This window comes from Macaca mulatta, chromosome 7 (assembly GCF_049350105.2).
Source record: "Macaca mulatta isolate MMU2019108-1 chromosome 7, T2T-MMU8v2.0, whole genome shotgun sequence".
Classification (NCBI taxonomy): domain Eukaryota; kingdom Metazoa; phylum Chordata; class Mammalia; order Primates; family Cercopithecidae; genus Macaca; species Macaca mulatta.
This window is the reverse complement of record NC_133412.1, coordinates 13,930,597-13,944,007: the sequence shown is the minus strand read 5'-3', so window position 1 is coordinate 13,944,007 and position 13,411 is coordinate 13,930,597. Positions and strand designations below refer to the sequence as shown.

At 41.9% G+C, this 13,411-nt stretch overlaps 1 protein-coding gene and 1 pseudogene across 12 annotated transcripts in view; one reads left to right on the top strand and one right to left on the bottom strand.

Annotated features, from left to right (window-relative positions):
- CDIN1 (CDAN1 interacting nuclease 1) overlaps positions 1-13,411 on the bottom strand; it is a 246,658-nt gene that overhangs the window by 193,474 nt on the left and 39,773 nt on the right. The gene's annotated exons all lie outside the window — the stretch shown is intronic.
- Positions 5,311-6,894, top strand: LOC106999133 (protein-tyrosine sulfotransferase 2 pseudogene; annotated as a pseudogene).

Genomic DNA, 13,411 nt, shown 5'->3' with positions numbered 1-13,411 from the left:
TGAACTATGGGAGGGCAAGGGGAGGAACTGTACTATAAACAAAGATCGTCTTATTGTGCAGATCAAGTCTCTCAGGTGGCAGCCCTCAGAAGAACAGGTGTAAAGTCTGTCTGGGTGTGGTATCCTGGGCATGGAGACCTGTTGGTGTCCTGGGCATGGAGACCTGTCAGTCTCCTCTTCTGTGACATGAGTAATCTTCTCTGGTTAGTGTAGATTTCAGGGAAGGTATTCCTGACAATCACATTCCTTCTGGAGGAACATCCCTTAGTCAGATGAGAGAACTTCAGAGAAAGCTCCTCTCTGTGCTTCAGAGGGGTGGGAGACTAGGGAGCGGAATGTCCAAGAGACTGCAGTTTTGAGGCTGCAAAGATGTAGAGAAATTGGAACCCTCATATATTTCTGGTGGGACTGCAAAATGGTGTAGCCGCTTTGGAAAACAGTTTGTTTCTCAACTTATTAAATACAGAGTTATGGTTAGGCATGGTGGCTCACACCTGTAATCACAACATTCTGGGAGGCCGAGGCAGGAGAATCACTTGAGCTGAGGAGTTCGAGACCAGTCTAGGCAACACAGTTAGACTCCATCTCTACAAAAAGTTCCTTAAAAAGCTAGCTGGGCGTGGTGGTGCGTGCCTGTAGTCCCAGCTACTTGGGAGGCTGAGGTGGGGAGAACACTTGAGTCCAGGAGTTCAGGGCTGCAGTGAGCTAGAACTGTGCCACTGCACTCCAGCCTGGGCAACAGAGCAAGACCCTGTCTCAAATAATATGTATAATAAATATACATAAATAGATAAATAAAAAAACACAGTTGTCATATGACCCAGTAATTCTTCTCATAGGTATATACCCAAGAGAACCAAAAACATGTTTCTAAACAAAAGTCTATACACAAATGTTCATAGCAACATTATACATAATAGCCAAAAAGTAGAAACAACCCAAATGTCCATGAGCTGATGAATGGATAAATAAAATGTGATATACCCATTCAATGGACTATTATCCAGCAATAAGAAGAAATGAAGTACTGATATATGTATGACTCAGATAAATCTGTAAAATATATGAATGGAAACATCCAGTCACAAAGGCCACATCTTGTATGATTCTATTTGTATGAAATGTCTAGAATAGGAAAATCAACAGAAGTAGAAAGCAGATTAGTAGTTGTCAGGGACAAGGAGGGGGTAAGATCGGGAGTGACTGATAATTAATACAGGATTTCTTCTGGAGGTGATGAAAATATTCTGACATTAGGCAGTGGTGATGGTTGTACAGCTTCGTGAATATACTAAAAACCACTGAATTATATATTTTTAAGGAGTGAAATTTATGGTACACAAATATCTCCATAAAGCCATTCTCAAAAAATAGAAGATCAAAATTATGAACTTCTTTTCCTCTATGACTTCCATTTTTTCCATTATAAATACAAAATTTTAAGTGTGACCTCACAACATTAAAAGTGATTATTTTTCCAGGGTATGTGTCATTTTGCCTGATATAGGACCATTGTTCAGTCCTTCAAAATGCTAGTTTTCTTTTGCAAATTTCTGGTAGGCATCTGCTATAGTTTGGTTTGCTTGACCTCCTCCAAATCTCATGCTGAAGGTTGGTTCCCAGTGTTGAAGGTGGGGCCTAATGGGAGATGCATGAGTCATGGAGGCAGATCTCTTATAAGTGGCTGGGTGAGTCCTCATATTACTGAGTTCTCGCTCTGTTCGTTCTCTAAAGAGCTGGTTGTTAAAAAGAGCCTGGCACCTCCCTTCTTTCCTCTCTCTCCCCTCCACCTCCTCCTCTCTCACCAAATGGTCTCTCCACATATCAGCTCCCCTTTGCCTTCTGCCATGAGTAGAGCGTCCTGAAACCCTCACCAGAAGTAGAAGCCAGCACCCTGCTTCTTGTATAGCTTGTAGAACTGTGAACCAAGTAAAACTTTTTTATTTATAACATACCCAGCTTTCGGTATTCCTTTCTCGCAGCAAAAACGGACTAAGACAACATAAGTCTGTTTTATCAGAGACTAGAACTGCAACCCCTGCTTTTTTTTTGTTCTCCATTTGCTTGGTACATCTTCCTCCATCCCTTTATTTTGAGCCTGTGTGTGTCTCTGCATGTGACATGGGTCTCCTGAATACAGCAAACTGATGGGTCTTGACTCTTTATCCAATTTGCCAGTCTGTGTCTTTTAATCGGACCATTTAGTCCATTTACATTTAAGGTTAATATTGTTATGTGTGAAGTTGATCCTGTCATAGTGATATTAGCTGGTTATTTTGCTCGTTAGTTGATGCAGTTTCTTCCTAGCATCCATGGTCTTTACATTTTGGCATGTTTTTTGCAATGGCTGGTACTGGTTGTTCCTTTCCATATTTAGTGCTTTCTTCAGGATCTCTTGTAGGGCAGGCCTGGTGGTGACAAAATCTCTAAGCATTTGCTTATCTGTAAAGGATTTTATTTCTCCTTCACTTATGAAACTTAGTTTGGCTGGATATGAAATTCTGGGTTGAAAATTCTTTTCTTTAAGCATGTTGAATATTGGCCCCCACTCTCTTCTGGCTTGGAGAGTTTCTGCCGAGAGATCTGCTGTTAGTCTGATGGGCTTCCCTTTGTGGGTAACCCGACCTTTCTCTCTGGCTGACCTTAACATTTTTTCCTTCATTTCAACTTTGGTGAATCTGACAATTATGTGTCTTGGAGTTGCTCTTCTCGAGGAGTATCTTTGTGGTGTTCTTTGTATTTCCTGAATTTGAATGTTGGCCTGCCTTACTAGGTTGGGGAAGTTCTCCTGGATGATATCCTAAAGAGTGTTTTCCAACTTGGTTCCATTTTCTCCCTCACTTTCAGGCACATCAATCAGACGTAGATTTGGTCTTTTCACATAATTCCATATTTCTTGGAGGTCTTGTTCATTTCTTTTTCCTTTTTATTCTCTAGACTTCTCTTCTCGCTTCATTTCATTCATTTGATCTTCAGTCATTGATACTCTTTCTTCCAGTTGATCGAGTCGGTTACTGAAGCTTGTGCATTTGTCACGTATTTCTCATGTCATGGTTTTTATCTCTCTCAGTTCATTTATGTCCTTCTCTGCATTGATTATTCCAGTTATCCAGTCTTCCTTTCTTTTTTCAAGATTTTTAGTTTCTTTGATCTGGGTACGTAGCTCCTCCTTTAGCTCTGAGAAGTTTGATCGACTGAAGCCTTCTCCTCTCAACTCGTCAGTCATTCTCTGTCCAGCTTTGATCTGTTGCTGGCGATGAGCTGTGTTCCTTTGGAGGGGGAGATGCACTCTGATTTTCTGAATTTCCAGCTTTTCTGTACTGCTTTTTCCCCATCTTTGTGGTTTTATCTGTCTTTGGTCTTTGATGCTGGTGACGTACTGATGGGGTTTTGGGGTGGATGTCCTTTCTGTTTGTTAGTTTTCCTTCTAACAGTCAGGACCCTCAGCTGTAGGTCTGTTGGAGATTGCTTGAGGTCCACTCCAGACCCTGTTGGCCTGGGTATCAGCAGCAGAGGCTGAAGAAGATAGAATATTGCTGAACAGCAAGTGCTGCTTTCTGATTCTTGCTCTGGAAGCTTCGTCTCAGGGGTGTACCCCGCCGTGTGAGATGTGAGGTGTCGGTCTGCACCTAGTGGGGGATGTCTCCCAGTTAGGCTACTCAGGGGTCAGGGACCCACTTGAGCAGGCAGTCTGTCCGTTCTCAGATCTCAACCTCTATGCTGGGAGATCCACTGCTCTCTTCAAAGCTGTCAGACAGCTGTCAGAGTCCACCCAGAGGTGGAGTCTACAGAGACAGGCAGGCCTCCTTGAGCTGCTGTGGGCTCCACCTAGTTCGAGCTTCCCAGAGGCTTTGTTTACCTACTTAAGCCTCAGCAATGGCGGGCGCCCCTCCCCCAGCCTCGCTGCCGCCTTGCAGTTAAATCTCAGACTGCTGTGCTAGCAATGAGGGAGGCTCTGTGGGCGTGGGACCCTCCAGGCCAGGTGTGGGATATAATCTCCTGGTGTGCTGTTTGCTAAGACCCTTGGTAAAGCGCAGTATTAGGGTGGGAGTTACCCAATTTTCCAGGTGTTGTGTGCCTCAGTTTCCCTTGGCTAGGAAAAGGGATTCCCTTCCCCCTTGCGCTTCCCAGGTGAGGCGATGCCTCGCCCTGCCTCAGCTCTAGCTGGTCGGGCTGCATCAGCTACCAGCACCGACTGTCTGGCACTCCCCAGTGAGATGAACCCGGTACCTCAGTTGAAAATGCAGAAATCACCCGTCTTCTCTGTCGCTGGCAGTGGGAGCTGGAGGCTATAGCTGTTCCTATTCGGCCATCTTGCTCCCGACCCCCAGGACCTAATATCTTTAAGGGACTTATTTTTTGGCCACCACCATCCACCCTCTGGCCTCAAAGATTCATATCTGACCCACATGCCAAATATATTTGCCCCATCCCAGCATCCCCCAAAGTCCCAACTCATTACAGAATCAACTCAGGTTCAAAATGTCATCTAAATAAGCATCAACTCAAACCCCCAAATCTTACCTAAATTAGGTTTGAGTTAGATTATGGGGATGATCTATCCTGAGGCACTTCTAGAAATTTACCACACAAAGCCCTACCCACAAATTTTTATAGCAGCCTTATCTATATTGGAAAGAACACAAACAACCTTCAATAATGGATGAACAAACTGTGATACATCCATATAATGGAATACTACTCTGCAACAATGCAAGCAACAGCATGGAGAAATCACAAATGTGATCTACTAAGCAAAAGAAGCCAAACTCAAAAGGCTATCTACCACATGATTCCATTTCTATGGCATTCTGGAAAAGGAAAAATAGAGCAACAGAAGGCAGATACATGATTCTTAGGCACCAGGGCAGGGAGGACAAACTGACCACAAAAGGGCTAACAGAATTTTTAGGGGATGATAGATATGTTCAACATCTTGACTGTGGTAGTGGCTATACAACTCCATGTGTTTGTCAAAACTTGCAGAACTGTAGAGAAAAGGAGGGAATTTAACTGCATATAAATCAATAATAAATTTAATTAAAATTGGAAAAAAAAATATTTACAATATGTCACACATTTACCGTAGCCAGTGTTCCATAAACCCATGCTGACCTGGTTTCAAAAAAAAAAAAAAATTACAAGCCTCCCTCTTCTCCATCAGGGGCAGCTGCTGAGCCAGGAGTCGCTGGGCACATCAGACCACCTCCCTGCGTCTCTGCATGATGTGAACCCGGTGGGCCACCCACTGACCTGTCGGTACAGTCCCTGAAGTGAGTCCCCAGGTTGGGCCTGCCAGGTTGGGCTGGCTGTGCTCTGGCCCTGGTGATGGTGGTCCAGCTGGGGCAGCAGATACTAATGTGCCAGGCAGTGCTGGCAGGTGGTGCCCCGAGTGGACTCTGTGGATCTGATGGACCACATGGAGTACCACTACAGCAAGGCCATGCCACTCATCTTCATGGGCAGTATGCTCTGCAGCTGCACCATGCTGATGCTCAATGGGCTGGATGCCCACCTTGAGGTACACTGCAGCAAGGAAATGCACATCATCCCTTGTGTGCTGGCCATGCACCAGGCCTGGTCCAAGTCTGGCCACAAGAAACTACAGCTGGACAAAGTGGGCATGACTGACAAGGTGCTGGACATTGCCATGCAGGCCTTCATCCTGGAGGTGAAGATCTCTAAGCAAAGGGAGCCAGCCCGTGTGCTCTGCAACAAGGACCACTTCAGACTCAAGTCTTTGAATCCTTGGTCTACCTGTTGCACCTGTTCTCCAACTCCAAGTTCCTGCTTATGGCTCAGGGCAGCCATGTCTCCATGCACTCCTTGATCACATGCAAGGTCACTATTGCAAAGTCACTACATAGGCTTCGACCTCAGCAGCTATGGCAACTGCCTCGCCAAGTGGAACAAGGTCATAAAGGTGATGTACGCCCAGTGCATGGAGGTGGGCAAGGACAAGTGCCTGCTCGTGTACTACAAGCAGCTGGTGCTGCAGCCTAGGAGCTCCCTCAAACTCACTCATCCTGGACCATCTCGGCGTCACCTGGAGCAACGCTGTCCTCCACCATCAAGACCTCACTGGCAAGCGGGGTGGCATCTCCCTGTCTACGATCCAGTGGTCCACGGACGAGGTCAAGCCTGTGAACCTGGAAGTGCTCTCCAAGTGGACTCACCACATCTCTGGGGACATGGTGCCAGACATGGCCCAGATTGTCCCATGCTGGCTCAGCTTAGCCACGACCCCTATGCAAACACCCACGCCGACCCCCCACTTCCACTATAGCAACCCTGACCCCCATCGTCATCAGTAACACACACCAAGTAAGGGACTCTAAAACACCAGTCAATCTGAAAGGACATTTTCAGGTGAAACAGAATAGTACCTCTTCCCACTTAGGAAGCTCATGACTTCCAGATCTCTGCAAATGGCTTTGCTGCCCAGAAGAGAAGAAACTGCATTTAAGTGGAAGTTGGACCCCTTATCCAAGCATATTGCTTGCTATTAGTCGCCAAAACAGGACAGCTAATAAGGAATATATTTGCATATGTTTGCAAAACTGAATCATTGAAAACATACCTTGAAACTCTATCTTTGGATACCCTAGGGAGGAAAGCAATGAGTGTGGAACTCGTCTGGCTTTTGAAACTTAGTTATTTCATATTTTTCCCCTCAAGAACTTTTTTTTTTTTTTAAGAAATGAATTTGCTATGCTCCCTAATTTGCAGGACTCCCTTTGTGGCTTTGTTTGCGGAACAAGGTCCACAGCCTGTACTTCTCTTACAGATCCTTACTTTGAATTTTAAGAATCTACTTAAGAAATTAATATATAAGGCCTTCTCTAATTCCTCATCAGTTCTAGCTAGTTTTGCAGAGAAAAAAAAATGATTTGAATAAAGTGAACAGGGGCTTAAAATAAATAAACAAAAATTTAAAAATATATGTATCACATAATATTTAACACATGCAATTTTAACATACATATCTATTTTAATTTTAATATATATTTAAATATATCCTGATGACAATAACAGAGAAATGTACCCAATACAAAATATATAATCTCTAAGAACACAAAAACTATTTTTGGTAGGGTTCATCTTGAATAAATTTACATATTGTAATATGATAAAAATGCTTAAATCTGAAATAAAAGGTAATGAAATAATCCAGTAATTAAATACAAAAATCAAGAAAATGACAACATTTCAACAAGAGAATGAAATAAGAGTCAACTCATAGATAGGTCACCTGTCTAGTGATCCTCTCATCACCTTGAAGGATTAATGGGCACTATAAACTAAATGTTTATATTCCCTCAAAATGTGTATGTTGAACCCCTAGCCCCCCGTGTGAGGATTTCAGAGGTAATTAGGGTTAGATGAGGTCATGAAGGTAGGGCCCTCGTGATGGAATAAGTGGCATTAAAAGAAGAGAAAGAGCCAGACACAGTGGCTCATTCTTGTAATCCCAGCTACTAGGGAAGCTGAGGAGGGAGGATTGCTGGAATCCGAGAGTTCTGGGATATAGTATACTATGCAGATCAGGTGTCCATACTAAGTTTGGCATCAATATGGTGACCTTCCGGTAGTGGGGGACCACTAGGTTGCCTAGGGAGGTATGAATCGGCCTAGGTCAGAGAGGAAGTAGGTAAAAACCTCCTTACTGCTCAGTAGAGAGATCATGCCTATGACCTGTGAATAGCCACTGCACTCCAGCCTGGGCAACACAGCAAGTCTCTGTCGAGAGAGAGAGAGAGAGAGAGAGAGAGAGAGAGAGAGAGAGAGAGAGAGAGAAGAGATCCCCTTGGACATACTGAGAAAGGCTAGGTTAGGACACAGCAAGTAGGTGGCTGCCTGTAAGCCAGGAAGAGGGCCCTCACCAGATCCTGCTCATGGTAGTACCCTAATCTCAAACTTCCAGCCTCCAGAACTTGTACGAAAACAAGTATCTGTTGTTTAAGCTACCCAATCTATGGTATTTTGCTGTGGCAGCCTGAGCACACTAAGGCGCTGCGGATCCTCACATAATAGGCCACACTGAGAGTTGATGATTAAGACAGTATTCCCACCTAGCTAACTCATTCTTCAAGATTCAGGACCAGGCCAGCCTCGCCCAAGTTCAACTCTGTGACTGTTTCTTGAAAAGCAAGTTCTGAAAACTTCCACAGAAAACCAAGTTTGTGGCTGCATCAGGTTAGCTATATATGTTGGGTTTTATGAAGCAATCTAATTTTACTCTAAGGTGTCCAATTTTTCCTTCTAAATTTCAAATATTTTCTGGTTTTGCTTATACAGAAAATGCCATGAATGAATCTCGCTTATCAGAGAATTCTTCAATGTATGAAATCCTGCTAGAATACCTAAGACATCCTATTAACTCTATGCAATCATAAGTGAATGAACATCTAGAGGTTAAATTTAATTCCGTGACCGTAATGCTACTAGTCTATGTCTAATAAGCACAGTTACTTTCCAACCTTTTCGCAGAGTAAAAAAGTTTAGAATACTTTTTTTTTTTTTTTTTTTGAGATGGATTCTCACTCTGTTATCTGGGCTGGAGTGCAGTGGTGCCTCCTGGGTTCACTGCAAGCTCTGCCTCCTGGGTTCATACCATTCTCCTGGCCTCAGCCTCCCAAGTAGCTGGGACTACAGGTGCCCGCCACCACACCTGGCTAATTTTTTTTTGTATTTTTAGTAGAGACAGGGTTTCACCGTGTTAGCTAGGATGGTCTTGATCTCCTGACCTTGTGATTCACCTACCTCAGCCTTCCAAAGTGCTGGGATTACAGGCGTGAGCCACCGCGCCCAGCCTGGAATACTTTTTAAAACCATTTAAATATTTCCTTATTCTTTTTCTACACAAAAATATGTCCTACCCCACTAATCTTTCTTAATTTAATAGGTCACAGAGACCTCATATAAAACCCGTATTAATGATTGGCCACTTTCACTTTGTAATTCTTATAATTTATAAAAATTGTAGGTATAACTACCATCTTTACTACTTTCTTCCCAAATAAATTCTCAGTTATATTAAAATAATAGTATTAATAATCTCATACCTTTTCCCTGTCTTCTGCTTCTTACTCCCATCGCAACCCCCAATTGCCAAGCTGATACTTTTAAAAATTTCACAAGGAAATGCAAAAATTTGCATAAAAGTACCTTCCTGAATATGTAGTTCCCCTAAATAATCTCAGTAGTACTCTTACGAGGTCAAGCAAACTATTTGAAGCCTCAGTAGATGACATGTTTTCCTTACTTTATTAGTTTGAAAAAACTATAGATTTTCAATCTTCTCTAAAAACAACATCATCATCATGATATGGACTATAATTATTCTACAACCACCCACTTTAATAATAAATGCTGGCAATGTTAAAACAACAAATGGAACGCCTTACAATGCATTAAGCTCTTCTCTTATTAAACACAAAATTTTAAATCTTACCACAAGCCTTTTATTCTTGATTGACAATCAAATCCTTTTGTCAGTTCTTCTCAGCACTTAATGTTATTCATTGCAATAAATCCAATCTTAGATGGCTATAAATGCCTTGCCTACTTCTCTATGTGTCTTAAGAGAAACCAGAGGATGAGCAGAGATGGAGGTGTCATTAAGACTCTGCACAGTACAATTAGGCTTTGTTATATACTAAATTTTGCTAGAATATCCTATTTGTAACTTTTCCTCATTTTGTTGAACTCTAATAAAGAGTAGGTGCTCAATAAATACCTACTGTCATGATGATCATAATAATGAAGATGGTAACACTGGGGGAACACTTATTAGCTAGCAGGTACTGTTTCATTTAATTATCATCACTATAATAATAGTAGTGTTTTCTTAAGACACTAAGGGAGAAAAGTGAAGTATCTTCTCCAAATTAACACAGTCAGGATGTGAATATCGGCAGTTTGGCCTTAGACTCTAGGTTCTTAATCACTGCCTCCCAATGATAAAACAAATTACTTTCAAGAACCAGTATGCCAATGTTTCACAAGATGCTTAGTTGCAAACAACTTAATCTACTCAATTTAGTTTCAACAAAAAATGAAAGTTACTAAAGGTTTTAGACAGCTTGTGGAACTTACCACAGGACCAGAAAGTCGAGTTCAGAGGCCTTATAACAAATAACAACGTTCCAACCACCCCATAGGAGGGCCGCCCTCAAGCCCTACAGCAACTTCCAGGACCCTGTCCAGGGTACTGAGCTGTCTGCCTCGTGGCATTCAACAACTGGTTACCCCCATTGCAACACTTGCCAAAAGAATGGAGCCTGCACAGAAAGCCATTTTCACCCTAAAATCCACCATTCACTACTGAAGTTCAACTTGGCAGATACAAGTTCATCACTGGATAAAGTTAACATGCAACTACTGGCTGTAAATAAATATCAAGTAAAAAATATATAAAGTTTTATTGATAGTATGTTTATAATTACAGTCTCAAGTGAGAATATGCTCAAGATCTAAAAGAGAAGGCACAATTGTTAAAAAAAAAAAAAAAGTATGGAATTACGTTTATGGGCGATTTCTTCATCCTTTTTTTTCCTGGTTTTAATGTTATTTATATAAGAAATAAAAATTCAGGCAGAAGGCCAGGCGCAGTGGCACATGCCTGTAATCCCAGCACTCTGGGAGGCCAAGGCAGGCGGATCACCAGGTCAGGAGATCGAGACCATCCTGGCTAACACGGTGAAACCCCGTCTCTACTAAAAATACAAATATTAGCCGGGCGTGGTGGCGGGCGCCTGTAGTCCCGGCTACTCGGGAGGCTGAGGCAGGAGAATGGCGTGAACCCGGGAGGCGGAGCTTGCAGTGAGCCGAGATTGCGCCACTGCACTCCAGCCTGGGCGACAGAGCAAGACTCCATCTCAAAAAAAAAAAAAAAATTCAGGCGGAAAAACATACATTTCCCTTGGCACATATACAATATCCTAAAAATGTGACTGAGTTTCATGTATGTTCCCAAAATAACACAACCCAACCAAAAAACACAAAATTCACATCCTGTGAAAGCCCCCAATAGCTGCAAAAGCCCTAAAAACAAATGCAAAATTTTATAGAACCACAGCTTATATTGCATTAGATTATATTAGATTCTCCCGAAATTTGAATGTGCGCCCTGCACATGGCAGCTCCATGCAATTGTGTGTCTCAACACTTAGAAATGGCTGAATTTCATATAAGAAGCTTCAATTCTCTTCTCCCCATCAAAATGGCCTCCCCAGACCAGAGGAAGCTGGAAAGGCTGCCTCCCCTGATACAAGCACCAACATGATTCAAGACAGGACCCACTTGGGGAAGTGCTCCCTGCCCCTTACTAGGAGGCCCGGCTCTGCCTGGTTCCGGCTAGAGCTACTTGACCTCACCCCGGGGTCTGCCCATGACTTCCAGACCAGCCCTAACCTCCGGTGGGAAGAATGTGAGTAGCACTGGCCAAAGTAGCACCCATGGATAAGTCCCATTTGCTGTTACCCTGGCTCCTCATGTTTCCATAAGTCTATAACCACAGGCCCCTGAGGTGAAACACAGTCTGCTTCCCAGCTTTTCTGTGTATGAAGATCTTGTCTTTAGAAATCTAGCTAGAATTAAAGTTACTCAAGAATTTGCTCATGCCAGGAACCTGTCCCCAAGGCCAACCTGAGCTGCTGGGCCCTGCTCCCCATGACAGAGGTCCCCCAGCTGCTATGAACACTGCCTCTCTCTACTCCACACTGGCATGCCAATGAGACACCTGCTTGGGTTTCCTTCCTACCACTTCTGTGTCAGTTAAAGAGCAGAGAGGGAGGTCTACAGGCAGGTCCAACTGTCCGCACCCCTTCCTCAAGCCCCATGAGAAAAACTGGGTCACCACGAGCTTCACTCTATATGTGACAGTAAAAAATGCCAGAAAACCTATTTTGCATATAAACTTTTACCATTAGGGAACATATATTGAAATCTAGTTTTAAGCATAAGCACAATGGAAAAGATCAAAAGCAGATGACACCATGATGAAAGAAACAAACACTTTACTTTGAAAAGTTTTTCTCTTCAAGATTTCCACACAGAAAATTCTAACCACTTATAGGTAGTCATCATTTCAATGAATTGTGTCAACTGAAACAGGGAAAAGAAAGAACACGCACCATGAGGCTAATTTATGGTCTCACTAAATCCAGCAGACTGAAGGATTTCATTTAGTCTATCATGAATTCTTAGACCAAAGCAATTCTATTAAAAGCCCTTGGAGGGGGGAAAAAAAACACCTGAACTTGTTGTCAGGTCAAACAACAAAAGCTTTCCCTAAATATTGTAATTATGTCAGATACTGCCCTTCACACAATTTTGAATGGCTAGCACCAAGGAATTTGTCCATCTAAAAGTGAGGCCAACAGAATAATTTTTTTTTATTTTTATAAAATGTTTATTCTCTGAAATTCAATGCATTCAAAGGATGTTACCACTTAAAATGTTTATCATTTCCACCAACTGCATTATCTTAGTAAACCAAAATAAGTACTTTTATCATAGATGTAGTCAATGATTAATACATTTTTTTAAAGGACCTAAACTTCCCCCAGATTTCAGCGCAGGTAATTTTATTGTATGTTTCACCTAGTAGGTGATTTTTTTAAAAAATAGTGTGTAGAAATGAATAGTTTCAAACTGAGTAAATGTAGTATACCATGTCATAAAACAACCAAATCAAAAGCAACTGCCACGCTAATAATAAGTCAAAGAAATAGTAATTCTGGCTTGTACAGACATGTGCAGCGTTTTCAAAGCTCTTAACAGTTCATCGCTAATACGTATCTCCAAAGCTTAACTTAGAGTTGGAAGGTAAACTTCACAGTAATGTAATTTTAACCACCATTTACATTCACTTTAATATATTACTAAGATGTTTAATCTATGTCACAATGGTGCTTTCCAGTGTTCACAATTTACAGTTTCGATTTGTATACATGTGATCTAATATACGGGACAGTTCTTACTATTACAAACTATCCCTTAAAAGAAAAATAAAACCCACCTTACACAGAACTCTGAACATGGTATGACCTAAAGCAGATTAACGCAATATGGCTTTTAATATTTTAGCCATTTTCTAAATAACAGCATGTAAACTTGTGTATTTAGTATATGACAGCTACAACTTTTTCACTGAGAAATTATGCATTAATTTTCTTCAACCATCTTTCTCAATTTTACTAAAAAATCTCATGACTTGCTGGTTCTGTTTCAGTGAATTCCAGACTGTACTTTTTGGGTGTGGGGGGAGAAGAGGAGGGAAGAAAGGTGATAAATACACTGTAAACAGAAATAAGTCCCCCCCAAAATTAAGCCTTTATAATAATAATAATCATATTTTACTTCTACACTATTTAACACTTCAGAGTCAGTTACAATGTTTCATCTT